This window comes from Zeugodacus cucurbitae, chromosome 3, assembly GCF_028554725.1.
Source record: "Zeugodacus cucurbitae isolate PBARC_wt_2022May chromosome 3, idZeuCucr1.2, whole genome shotgun sequence".
Classification (NCBI taxonomy): domain Eukaryota; kingdom Metazoa; phylum Arthropoda; class Insecta; order Diptera; family Tephritidae; genus Zeugodacus; species Zeugodacus cucurbitae.
This window is the reverse complement of record NC_071668.1, coordinates 54,054,739-54,068,200: the sequence shown is the minus strand read 5'-3', so window position 1 is coordinate 54,068,200 and position 13,462 is coordinate 54,054,739. Positions and strand designations below refer to the sequence as shown.

Genomic DNA, 13,462 nt, shown 5'->3' with positions numbered 1-13,462 from the left:
AAAAGCGTAGCAGAAGGAGGTAAATAGTACTAACTTCGATTTCGGATATATTCCATCCATAAAATAGGTCGTTTTATCAAAAAATGTTGGAAAAAAATCCAATGAAAAGTTCTGTCGAAAAGTAGGAGCAAATAATTAATAAATTGGACACAATTCGATGATTTCATATTATAAATGCTGATTTCGCGAAGTTTGCACCAGACCAACAGCTATATCTATGTATTATATATATATAATATTTCAACCTACTATGCTAAATGTTCCGGTTATTGATATTCCTCTTGGAAGCCTTCCAAGCACTGTACGATAGTTAATCTATGATATTTCGACCCACCTACTAATCATCAAAAAATTCTCTGGATTTGATAAAATTTCTGAGGCATTTCACCTTAGGTTGCCTATTTCCTTTGATTGGAGAATTGAGAGCTGTCGTCTCAAACGGTTGAAGGCTGAGTTACATCATACCCCGTATTCTGCCTATTCCAGTTTACCTAGTTTATGAAGGTGGGATCTTAGATTTATGTATAAGGACCCATAGTACATTACTCAGTGCTAAAATTTCTATAATTAAAAGACTGACTGCCAACCGTTAGTTTGTTTTAATAGCAAGATAAAACGTTCCCAAAATTATTCGGAGAGATGTTGCCAAGTTGACAGTCCTTAGCCGGATAAAAATCTGGTCCCGTTCCGGTTATATAGACCCGACAGTCGTGGTAATGTAGTAGTGGTCTAGCTTTAATGCGCTCCTCTTCTAGATACATTGCTTCAAAAAGCTTTTGATAAAGCTGAACGGTCTGACTCAACTTCTGGCTAGTCTTTTCCTAAATTGATAAAAAAATAATTTTGGTATTTCTTTCAATAATCAGATTGCGTTTTGTGTAAAGGATCTCTATCCTTTGTTCGGTTAGAACATCTGTTTTTTGCAAGAAAATTTGAATTTTATTTAAAATTTATTTAATAAATTTGATGTTTTAAGAGTTTTTATACCAGAAATCCTCTTAGAGGTTTAATAGTATCATAAAATCTTAACTGTAATTTCATCTGGGAACCAGCATCAACAACAACAACAATGTCAGCCTCGAAATCCACCGCAGGATCACTCTTGTCAACAGGTTCTACTTTGGACTGAGTAGGCAATTGAAAAGTAAAGTCCTCTCTCGACGAACCAAAATCAAACTCCACAAGTCGCTCATCATTCCCATCCTGCTTTATGATGCAGAAGCTTGGACGATGTCAACATCAGATAAGACGATATTAGAAGTTTTCGAGAGGAAAATTTTGCGCAAGATTTATGGTCCTCAAAACATTGCAACTGCGAATACCACAGACGATGGAACGACGAGCTGTACGAGTTATACGACGACATTGATATAGTCAGAGAATAAAAAGACAGCGGCTACGCTGGTTAGGTCCTGTTATACGAATGGACGAAAACACTCCAGCTCTGAAAGTGTTCGATGCAGTACCCGCCGGTGGAAGCAGAGAAAAGAGGAGGGCCTCTACTCCGTTGGATAGACCAGGTGGAAAGCGACTAGGTTACACTTGGGATTTTCAACTGGCACCGAACTGCGATAGAAAGAGTAGAATGGTGCGCTTATCGATTCGTCTATAATCGGATAACCGGTTACTATGCAAAATACATACATACATACATATCTGTAATAAGAGACAAATGCAAAATATACATCTTTTCTGAGCCTTTTAATAAATTTTACAGTTATTTGGTCTACAGATCACACTTATAGAAATAAATTATAATAGATTTTGAAGACTTGCGCATTTTGCATTTTTATAAGTACAAACATATGGCAACTCTATAAATTGCATACGTAAATCAATTTAATTGTATTAATGCTACCTCCTACATATCCTATTGATAGAGACGCTCTATCAGCCCGTTATAGATGACCTTATGGTATGCGCTTGTAGACTTGACGCAAACTTTGACACTGTGGCACCATAATGCCACACTTCCGAAATTCTTACCTCTGAATGCGCATAAATAATGCCAAAAAACGGCGCACGCCTTATGCTTTTCACATCCGTTCGAATGCTCTCCATAACTTTCAATTTGCTCACGGCGAACTCACTATTTACATAAGTTTGAGAGCATGTACACGCTTCGCTGCCCACTCACTTTGTCGGCCATAATTATTTACACGCCACAACGCCTTCCGCTATGTCAGCCATGACTGCGCGAGTATGCGTAGGCTTTGTCGATTGCTCTCTCCTGCATACACTCCTATATCGGAGCTCGTCACTCGTTCGTTGCTTGCATGTAGTGGTGGTATAAGTCACGAACGACAATATGTCGAACGGAAATGCGACGTAATGCGAAATGTATCGTGAGCGCATACTGATACAGTTGATGGTAAACACAAAACAGCTGTTTTCAAGGCTGAGCGCGTTAAAATATTCGCAAGCCACTATGCTCGTGTAGGTGAGAGCACTCTAATATATCATATGTATAAGTATATATGTGTGAATAAGTGGCTTGTAAAGCTGCAGAAGCATATGAAAAATTGACGCCAACATGATTAAAAGAATGCGCCATTTTTATGGCAGAGCGGCAGCCAGAGAGCGACAATGAGCGATGTGTTTGCGTAACTTAAGTTTTGCGAAAGGGTGTGGAGTGGCAGTGAAATGAAATTTATGGACTTAAGGCACATGCGTTTTAGTTTCGCAGACATTTCACTTTGTTGTTTTGTTCGTTTTAACTTTCGGTTGAATTTATGTCGACAGGATATGAAAGGACGCTTTTTAGCGAGTGAGTTGAAATACGATTGAGTAATAAAAATATGAGGCATTATGTATGAGTAATATTTTACAGAATATACAAAGTATTGTGTATGAAGCTGAAATGTCACTTTATAACCGAGTGAGGCTTAGGAACTACCAAATTAGATATACATATCTAAATATGTATAATGGGAAACTAGGGTTCATCCACAAATATATCTGTAGTGTTTAGCATTCGAAGTTTATATAGTTTCTATAAGACCTTGCAATTCAATCCATATATTTTGTAGACACTTGTAAAATCTTACCGCCGTCGGACATTAAGATAAGATTACATTCCTTAAGTGAATAATTTTGAGAATATAAACTGTGTAAGAATTGTTCAAAACGGCTGATGGTCTTAAGACCGTATCTAAAAGGTAATCATATTCATGATACTTGACTGTGTGACTATGATCAATCACAACAAGACCGATGTTTTGGTTCGCTTAGAGAGAATGCAGTTCAATTGGTAGTCTTCCGAGAGACTGCCAAAGAAAATGCTTTTCTACAAACTTTCCAGCTTGTCTGGCATATTAATGGAATATACTCGGTTAGAGAAATTAAACTGTAAAATATTTTGCGCTGAATGATTGACGATTACTTTTATGTGGCAAATGTTTGAAGGAGGCATCCAACTCATTTGGAGATCCAGTTTTTTGCAATATGGATATGAATGACTGTTGCGCAAACACAAGAATTGACTAGCTGACTTACAATAACTAAATTATATTTAAATAATGAATTAAAATGTTTTTTTTTTTTCAAACCCAAATTAAATATGGTAGGAATAAAAATTAAACAAGCATGTGCTGCAAATCGCCCGATTTAATTTTGACACCGAAATCGCAAATCGCACGAATTGATTTGAGGTGTGACGAAATTCAAACGATTTTGGTTCGAACTTAAATTCGAAACAGCTAATAGACAAACAACTGACATTCAACAACAATTTTGTGTGAAATATTTTTCTTAATATGAGCGTTTTTATTGTTTCTGCTTATTTAATATACCGAATTGAAGCAAATATTATGAACAATATACTTAATGAAGCCAACGACCAGAGCTGTTAAGCTGAAATTAGCAGCACGTTGAAATTTTTTGCGGAAAGGGGATTTCAGAGATCCAGCGGTTGATAGAACATGTGTGCTGTGCTGGCCACAACATAGTACGTCGTCTTAATATTTTAGATTCGATGCAAAAACTATTCAAGATGAATCAGCCGGTCAGAAGCCGCACTCTGATTCGGCAAATTACAAATAATTTAATGAGAATAATTTAAATTTTAGTGTGTTAATTTATTAATTAATTAAACTAAACTAATTAGTTTAAATAACTAAATCATCAAAATTTTATCAAATTTTTCGCTATCAAATATATGATTCGCACGCACACGGCGGACCGATTTCAAACCGGAAAAAATGTCGATTTTGATTTCTGGCACATGTTAAATCGTTACGATTTGATGTTCGAAAACGAAAACGGAACAGTGAATTCACCACATGACATCAAGTTTTCGTTGACAATTTCATGCGAAAACAAATTGCAGCCTGAAAATTCCAAAGTGTGCCCCAGATTCATGCATGGAAGGAAGCTGTAGTTGAAGTACAGAAAACTTTAATTTAATAAAATAGCGTTGTCACTCATCGAAAACACGGAAAGTGAGTAAATTTTGTTAAATATGTCTTAAAAGTTTACAAAAACTCTTATGGTAGTGAGTAACCCCATTTAAGCGAGAGAGTAGTGTTCCAATTTTGAAGTTATGATGAAGTTGATTTTCGAATAAAATCACTAATTGCAAAAAAAGTAAAAGTATGTGAAATATTATAAGTTCTGTAACAGAATGGAGTTTGAGGAAGTACATATATCGAACAAGTAAGGAAGGGCTAAGTTCGGGTGTAACCGACATTATATACTCTCGCAATTTATTTATTTAACTTTATTTATATTATATAATACACAATTTGACCCACATATTCGTCATATATATTGTATACAGTCCATTGAAAGTTGGAAACCATAATATTAGGTTAGAAGCACCGAGGTCGTCGTGTTCGATATATGGGGTCTTAAAAACCTATAGTCCGATTTCGGCGATTTTTAGAATGGGGCTGCCACACTATAAACATAGTATTTGTGCAAATTCTGCACCGATATCTTCACTAGTGCTTACTTTATACATTGTAAAGTAACCGATTCAGATGAGATATGGTTTTTTACCTATAAGTGGGCGACGCCACGCCCATTTTCCATTTTGTAAAAAAAATCTGAATGCAGCTTCCTTCTGCCATTTCTTATGTGAAATTTAGTGCTTCTGATGTGAGTTAACCCACTTTTAGTAATTTTCAACCTAACCTTTGTATGGGAGGTGTACGTGGTTATTAGCTGATTTCTTTCATTTTTGGACTGTACTAAGAAGTGGCTAAAACAAACGACTGCAGAAAGTTTGGTTTATATAGCTCTATTGGTTTCCGAGATATGTACAAAAACCTATTTGGGGGCGGGGCTACCTCCACCTCCCCAATTACATCCAAATATGCCCCTTCATAGCGCGATCCTTCATACCAAATTTTATTTCCATAGCTTTATTCATGGCTTAGTTATGGCACTTTATGTGTTTCCGGTTTTCTCCATTTTGTGGGCGTGGCAGTGGTGCGATTTTGCTCATGCGAAAGCAACCTTCCTATGGTGCCAAGAAATAAGTGTGCCCAGTTTCATTAAGATATCTTAATTTTTACTCAAGTTGCAGCTTGCACAGACGAACGGACGGACGGACGGACGAACAGACAGACATTCGGATTGGAACTCCACTCTTCACCATGATCACTTTGGTATATATAACCCTATATCTAACTCGTTTAGTTTTGAGTGTTACAAACAACCGTTATGTGAACAAAACTATAATACTCAGTTGCGAGAGTATAAAAATATTCGAGCCCTTAATTTAGAAAGAGTTACCACCTATGAAAAAAATTTAAGGAAGCAGTAAGGTATTACAAAAGTGAAGTTTTTAAGTCCTATCCCAGAAATTTGATCAATTCCAGCGCCCAATTGGAAGAAAATGATGGGTATGGTTTAAAAAAAAAATTTTTCATAATTAAAATAATATTATTAATTAATAATTTATTAATAATTTATTTGTTTATTTAATCAATCATATTATTTCATAAAGAAATATTTTTACTACTTTTTGTCAGTTCAACGGCTAATTGATCTAAAATGAGTTTAGCATTTGTACTTATGTGTGTACTTATGTGTGTTCCAAAACATTCTTTTTACGATTCATGGGGGTACAATTTAATTCCCCATCAATTTACAATATATTTTTTCAAAACCACAATCCACCGAATCCGATTTGGCTTTATATGTACATATAAATAGGTATTTCTGCTACCCCCTTAAGCAAAAGCGGACAAATTAAAAGCTTACGCACTATTTTCAAATCAATAACGCCGATTTTACTACATTTGAAAATATTAACCATAAACACTTAATTAAATTCAAAATACGCTTTGCGCATTCGTAATATTTATTTATATGAATTTACATGTGTGCCGCCGCTCAGCCTCAATTCAACTCCACTCCATTGTGCTGTGAAAATCATTAAATGCAAAATTTATTTGTTTATTTTATGCATTTGACATACCAAAGTCCCACGACGACACTCAATTAACAAAACATTAATTTTTGTGATGTGCCATGATAATTTTATGTCTTTTTGTTGTTTCAACGTTTTATTTTATTATTATGGACACATTGATTAAATTTCAATTTTTTTATTTCCATTAACGTTTTCTCTACGTGCACAGCCACAGATATGTGTTTGTGTGTATATATTTTTATCGCATGACACAAATTCAACAAATGTCAAATTTCGAAGTGAGGCATTAAAAATACATACATACACACATATGTACATATTGACATATGCAAACGAAATTGAAATGCTTGCGGATGACAAAAATTCAAAGTAAGGTGTATAAATAAAATTTTAGTGACTCAAATTATGCATACATACACACATACAAATATACAGTCGTTTATAGCTAGCTGTAGCGTAAAATTTAATTTGAATGCATAGAAATTGGTAAATCACAAAACGGTATTCGGCGAAAAAGCCGCTTAAAATATGGCTATTTTATTAATAAAATGGCAGTAATCGTAAAAAGTCAACGAAATTATTGCCATTATTGTAAAATTATGCAAGCGCAAATGCCGAAATGACCTGTTGAGTGGCTTTTGAGTTGTATGTCGACAACTTTTGTATTGCTTTGTTGCTCATTTATAGTTTTTCATCGCTTTCTAGTGATATTATATTGTGGTTATGTATATGCATATTTATGGAACACTAATTAATTTTTTTAATATTTGCAGTTTCGCTTTAATTTAAGTGGCTTTATGGTTTAAGATAAGTATTTTCAAAATTTAGACAGTTGAAATAAGGATATGATATCAAATTGAAGCATAATGTTAAGCAGAAATAAGCATTGACGTGAGAATAGAAAATGTGTGCTGTAGGAAGAAACTTCAAAGTTGGGAGAAGTATGTATATGTATATAATTGTACACAAGTTTACCCTGTACAACCGAGCGACTAGCAATGCAATTCCACAGACTTCTAATAGCTGATCATCGAGAAAGACGATCATTGCTATAGGAAGACTGCAGACCATTACAAGAGCATAGTGTTAGCTTGTGTTATGAGAGTCGCTCTCAAAAAAACTAGTCGAGACTCGAATTGTAACATTAATCAATATCAATATAATGGCTTTTATCACTTTGATGAACGACATACAACAATAGTGAGGATGTATTAAATCTTTTTAGTTCCCCTATGAATCTGTGAACTCCGGACCACATATTTATTCATTCTTATTTGTTTATTTCACGGATAAGCAAAGAAATGTTAGCTTTTAACTAACGAAAATAATCAAGTTACAACAGGATAATTCGGTGATGACAGAAGTAAGCTAATCTACAATAATATGTATGTGAGTGGCGTAGAAACCGTTTAGCCGGTTATAGTCGAATCGATGGTAGTGCGCCACCTCTCTCTCTCTCCTTCGCAGTTCGGCGCCAGTTGGAGATCCCAAGTGTAACCAGGTCGCTCTCCACCTGGTCCCTCCAACGGAGTGGAGGCCTTCCCCTTCTTCGGCTTCCTTCGGCAAGTACTGCATCGAACACTTTCAGAGCTGGAGTGTTTTCGTCCATTCGGACAACATAACCTAGCCAGCGTAGCCGCTGTCTTTTTATTCGCTGAACTATGTTAATGTCGTTGTATAACTCGTACAGATCATAGTTCCATCGTCTGCGGTATTCGCCTCTCGAAAACTCCAAGTGTCGTCTCATCTGATGTTGACATCGTCCACGATTCTGCACCATAACGCAGGACGGGAATGATAAACGACTTGTAGAGTTTGATTTTGGTTCGTCGAGAGAGGACTTTACTTTTCAATTGCCTACTCAGTCCAAAGTAGCACCTTTTTCGAGTCTGACATTGTGGTATTGTTGATGCTGTTTCCCAGGTAAACGAAATTATCTACGACTTCGATGTTATGACTGTGAACAGTTAAGGTTGGAGCCAAGACGGGATTGCGCCGACTGTTTGTTTGATGACAGGAGATATTTCGTTTTGTCCTATTAACATCCAGACCCATTCGCTTCGCTTCCTTATCCAGGCGGAAAAAAGGATGATATCAATATCATCGGCATACGCCAGCAGCTGTACACTCTTGTAGAAGATTGTACCTTCTTTATTTAGCTCTGCAGCTCGTATTATTTGCTCCAGCATCAGGTTAAAGAAGTGACACGATAGTAAGTCACCTTGTCTGAAACCTCGTTTGGTATCGAACGGCTCGAAGAGGTCATTCCCAACCATGACGGAGCTTTTGGTGTTGCTCAAATTCAGCTTACACAGCCGTATCAATTTTGCAGGGATACCAAATTCAGACAACGCGGTATAGAGGCAACTCCTTTTCGTGCTGTCGAAAGCAGCTTTAAAATCGACAAAAAGGTGGTTTGTGTCGATCCTCTTTTCACGGGTCTTCTCCAAAATTTGGCACATGGTGAATATCTGGTCATTTGTGGATTTTCCAGGTCTAAAGCCACAATGATAAGGTCAATCTACAATAATCTGGAGCTATAAAATATAAATATAAATGCACTTAGACATCACAAAGGACCGACGTCTGTATCAGTCCCAGTGGGTTCCTTCGCAAAACTTGTCGCGATAGCTTAACACCTATTTAATACTTAAGTGCATATTGTACCAAAAACAAAAAAATATAACAACTCCATTACAACTTCGCACATATAGTATTTGGATCGTGACAATTCAGCTGACAGCTCCCATGCCTTCAGCGTTTTGCAGCTACATACTTTTTTACAGCGACAGGCAGCTGCTTTGAGGCGGCAACAACTGTAAGTGTCACAGTAATGTTGACTGCGTTGGTGGCAGCGACAAAGTCACTGACAGCACTTTTAAGATATATGAATATATTCAAATGCAGAAATGCAAAACTACGAGCACATTTGCGTTATAGAATCAACATAAAGCAGCAGCAGGAGTAATATACTGACAGACATATGTACATATATTTGCAAGCATAAATGTAAGTGAGTCGCATAGGCTGCAGCAGCGTCATGTATTCAGCAACAGGCAACTACACTCACACATACAAACACAAACGCAGTGCAAATGTGCCAGCTCATACACGGATAGACACTTTGCCGCTGGTTGGCAGGAACAGCTGTCGTACAATAAAATTTCGCGCGCCAACTCATAAATGCAAAAATTTCATATATTTGCGCTGACAGCGAGTGTCCGCCTCGCCCTCGCACTTCCCTTTCGCACTGTCATTTTACCATGTATGTGCTCTTAGTCTTTTTGCCATTCTTTGTATGCATGTTGCATGCAATGTCTAGTGTGTGTGGTGTGGCGGTGTGGCTGACTGCACTTTAACAGCGCTCAGCGACAGTTGCTGTTGTCACATGCGCGAACGCATCTGAAATTTATATGCAAATGAAAAATTATAAATTATGATAAACGTCAACAGTTGTCCCGGCTTTGCCATGTTGGCAAGCATGAATTGACAGCGACAACAAAAACAACAACAACAGTAGTACCATAGTAATAGCAACAAACAGCGCTAGTAAAAATAATAACAGCAACAAACAGTGGCAGTTGCGTTGCAGTGTCACTGCAGTTGCATACATTTGTTATGTTGCATGCAACAAAGCACATGTGAGCGAGCGCACTCGTTAAACTGAGAGTGAGTAGCAAAGCATAAAACTCTCCTCTTGTTTGGCGGCCAGAATTATGCGCACACAACAATAATAATAATAATAATTTTGTACATACGCATTACAACAACAGCGTAAGTGTCGCCTACAGCTAAGTCAGCGCAATGTATCATGGCGTTATGAATACCCTGTGAGAAAAAATAAAAATAACTTTTTTAGTATTTTATGAAGTCTTTGTGTTCGCTATAGCCGGAATTTTCCTATTCTTGAAAACTTAAGAAATATACCACAATCCTCAGTGCGATTTTTTCAGAAATATTTTAACCTTCTGATAGCCGCTTTTTTCTTATTTTTGACTTCCTCAAAGTTCTTTGGGAAGAACGGCCAAGAAAAAATTCAAAATTTTGAATTGTATGAGATATATACATAACTTTCAGTTAGATCTTTTGACCCATCTAAACTTTTCTTCTAGGGAAGACTCGAGCCATTTTGAAGAAAATCAAATTGTTTCATGAGCTTGAGTCTGTTAATCAATAAGTTGACGCATTAGGTCTCAGTTTCAGCGGTTAACTCTTTATTCGGTTAAATTTTTTCTCTTAAAATCTATGAATAGGAAAAAGTCGAAAGAGTCCACGAGTCAATCATTTTCATTGATTAGTGATACTTTGATTCGGATTGAGCTCCCGCGTCAGCTAATGTACTTTGCATTTACATTCCTGTGATATCTTTACATGATTTTATAGTAAAACATTTACAAATCCTTATTTAGTTTGAAGCTATACCTATATACGCTAAAAATTCAATATTTCATGTATCAACATTTTTTTTCAAAATACTCTCAAAATCTTGCGTCGGTAAAAATATTATAATCCACGATCCAAGAGACGATAACAATTTCTTATCTGGCTGAAAAACATATTGCTCCAGTTGCAATATCTTTTCCTACAGGGAGTCGATGCGTGTAAAGTGTTGCCAAATAATTGCATATCCGCAATTTATATGCTTTTTTTCATTACCGCATTTATCCTTGCATACTCTGATTAATGTAATTAATAGCAGGAAGCGGAATGTTGACGCTGGTAGTAAAATAATTGGCATGGTTAATTGTATTCCGATGCATTCCAAGCACATAAAGTATTTTATTGCAGCGATATTTAATTGATATAAACACTTATGAAAATGAAGGGAAAAATATTAAGAGAGCAGCAAATGATCATAATTAAAGATAAGTAAAACAGGTTTTTCCACAAAACAGAGACCTCTTCGAAAAATTTAAGACTGAATAATCTTAACGTATAAATTCCAGGTGTCTATTTACACATTAGGTCGGTCAATAAGTAATTCTATATTTTTGGTGCAATTTAAATTATATTTTTTTATTGTGTTTTTAATCCTTGCAGCCAAAAAATTGGTCCTCATTGAGATGAAGGTTCACCCATTCAAAAAATTGTCCAGAGACCTGAGCAGGTAAATGCAGAATATGGTGGGGGTGGTAGAACATTCAAATCAAGCAAATACTTTTGGCGATTCAGGAAACTTGTAGAAGGTCTCGCATTATTCAGGTGAAATAATACAGCTTTTCTTATGATCAATTGTGGCCTCTTCTGTTTGAAGGCATCACTCAATTTGTCTAGCTGATCAAAATACACTTCAGAATTAATCGTGGTATTGTCGGCAAAAACTGAAAATATACAATCTCTTTGAAATCCCACCAAAGAGACAACATAACCTTTTTTTGATGACAATCGGACAATAGGCCTTCGAAGTGGTTTTATCTGGTTCAGCCTTCTTTGGGCATAATCTATTGTGCTTTATATTGTTGTAAAGAACCCCCTTTTCGTTGCCAGTAACAATGGTCGTCAAAAATAGATTACTTCTTTGACGTGTGATAAGTAAATCACAGTCGTTAATGCGACGAATCAAATTTCGTTTTGTAAGAACATGAAGAATCCACATGTCAAGCTACGAATTTAATTCTAGGCGTTTCATGTGCTTGGGAATGGACAAATATAATCTCTCAGAAATCTCTCAAGTTATCATTCGGGGATTTTCATCGACCAATGACTCTATCTTATCCACATCGGCTTCAAGAAGACTTCGAATAAGTGGTGGATTCTCAAGATCGCTGTAACGTAATTTTGCAAATTAATTTTGGCATTGGTGTTCAGTTAGTATATCTTCTCTGTACTCATCACATAAGTTGCGTTTTGCTTGAATTGCGGTTATACCCTATTGATAGTAAAACAGTAAAACATGTATACGGAAATGCGAAAAAATTCAATAAGATCAGCAGTCGTCATCAAGCTAAATTATTTAGAGAACGATCCAAATTATAAACTGACTGCCGATTCACTGACATTGATTAGAGACTAATAAAAGCTGTAATGCTTGAGTACGACGATGATCTTTAAATATATTATGATTTATACAGGTACTATTATGTTTTACATACCATCACATTGCTTAAATTAATTAAAAACAAAATTTTGAAAGCATTATAATAGGAATATTCTTCCTTGGCCCCTGAAAGTATGCTACATTTATGAAATATCGTTTTAACCCAAAAAAAAAATCACACTGTCTGCCGCCCAGGGTAACCGGGTACCCGTACGCAAATTCGTGCGTATAAGTGCGTTATACGTAAAAATAATTGAGTGCATTCTATCAGAATATATTTAGTGACATCATAGAAAGGTATTTCTGCTTGAAAGTACCATATAAATTATGTACAGACACCTTCATAGTCCTAAATCAGGAATAAAATGCGCGCTGCTCTAACGTAAATTTCTCGATTCTGCGAAGGCCAGTTCCGAGTGAATTCGAGTGGTGGGGAAACAGGTCGTTCTCTGAATTGGTTTGTACTTCAGGAACGTTCGATAATGCTGTGAAACGAATATAAGCTGTATAGTTCAGTTTCTGTCATTGACTCGAAGATGCCAGACGTATCGCTGTTTGGATAGTTCTTTAGCGTGTAATTGTATTTTATTTATATACCTCAGATAAATAAAATGATGGAGGAGTTATCGAAAGCGCAGTTTTTGAGGTAACGTAAAAACAATAAATACACGATTTATTTACCATGATGGGTTTTTAATTTTATCGAATCAGCAAATAATGCGAAACCACTCTACCAAAATCGCAGTCGAAAGTGTCTTTGAAAGGCCAATAGTGGAGGTGGTACTCAGAAATGACCAACGTCGAGACGCCACTGGGAGAAGAGCTTTTGTGGGTCTTATTACATCTGTAACGAGCAGCCTATTCGCAAACGCCGAAAGACACGGAAATCCTGCGTTGAGTGCGATAAGCCCGTATGCGATCAGCATTCGGTGAACATTTAAATGTTTACATTGCAATAAGTAATTTTTAATTTTTCTTAGTTTTTTAATTAATTCTTAAAATATAATAATAATATTATTATTATTTTGCGACATGAAGTTAAAAAA

The 13,462-nt window shown here is 36.2% G+C and overlaps 1 long non-coding RNA gene across 1 annotated transcript; it reads right to left on the bottom strand.

Moving 5' to 3' along the window:
- Positions 1–6,268: 6,268 nt before the first annotated feature.
- LOC128920490 (uncharacterized) lies at positions 6,269–6,667 on the bottom strand. Its single transcript, XR_008470554.1, has 2 exons — positions 6,425–6,667; positions 6,269–6,369 (listed from the first exon to the last, which is right to left on the bottom strand). It is a non-coding gene; the product is annotated as an uncharacterized LOC128920490 (long non-coding RNA).
- Between the last annotated feature and the right edge of the window lie 6,795 nt (positions 6,668–13,462).